Source organism: Eurypyga helias, unplaced genomic scaffold (assembly GCF_000690775.1).
Source record: "Eurypyga helias isolate BGI_N326 unplaced genomic scaffold, ASM69077v1 scaffold1570, whole genome shotgun sequence".
NCBI classification, from domain to species: Eukaryota; Metazoa; Chordata; class Aves; order Eurypygiformes; family Eurypygidae; genus Eurypyga; species Eurypyga helias.
The window spans coordinates 14,687-15,112 of record NW_010224841.1 but is presented as its reverse complement, the minus strand read 5'-3'; the positions used below and the strand labels follow the sequence as shown (position 1 = coordinate 15,112).

The window sequence follows — 426 nt, the reverse complement described above, 5'->3', positions numbered from 1 at the left end:
CGGTGGGTCGGGAGTCCGTAGCTGTGCCGTGGGGCGCTGCCCTCCGAGGGGGACACCTACCAAACCTTCCCAATCACACGGGGATACGGCGGCTGCTTTTTAATTTGCCTCCGAACAGTGCCGGGTGTGAGCTACGCTGGATGTTGATGGATGACCTTGGCTTTATTTAAAGGATGCTACTAAGCGCTATGGTTTTTGTGTGGGTTTTTGGTGTGGTGCACTAAGCTATGGAAGCGTGTGCATGCTCCATGCCAGCATGCTGTTGGGTCTGGGTTGTTTCTGGGCGCTGTCGAATTGGTGGTTTCCATGCAGACAGTCACTGGGCAAGCGCTTAACGAGATCAAACCTCGTTGCAAGGCATTGAGCAAAATCCTGGTGAAGTAACCAGACCCAATGGGCGTGAAGCAGCCGTGAGGTCCCAGCCTT

General features: G+C 54.7%; 1 protein-coding gene across 1 annotated transcript in view; it reads left to right on the top strand.

Annotated features, from left to right (window-relative positions):
* Nucleotides 1-426, top strand: part of LOC104506074 (collagen alpha-1(XXIII) chain-like) — a gene marked incomplete at its 5' end in the record, with an annotated part of 46,290 nt that overhangs the window by 32,744 nt on the left and 13,120 nt on the right.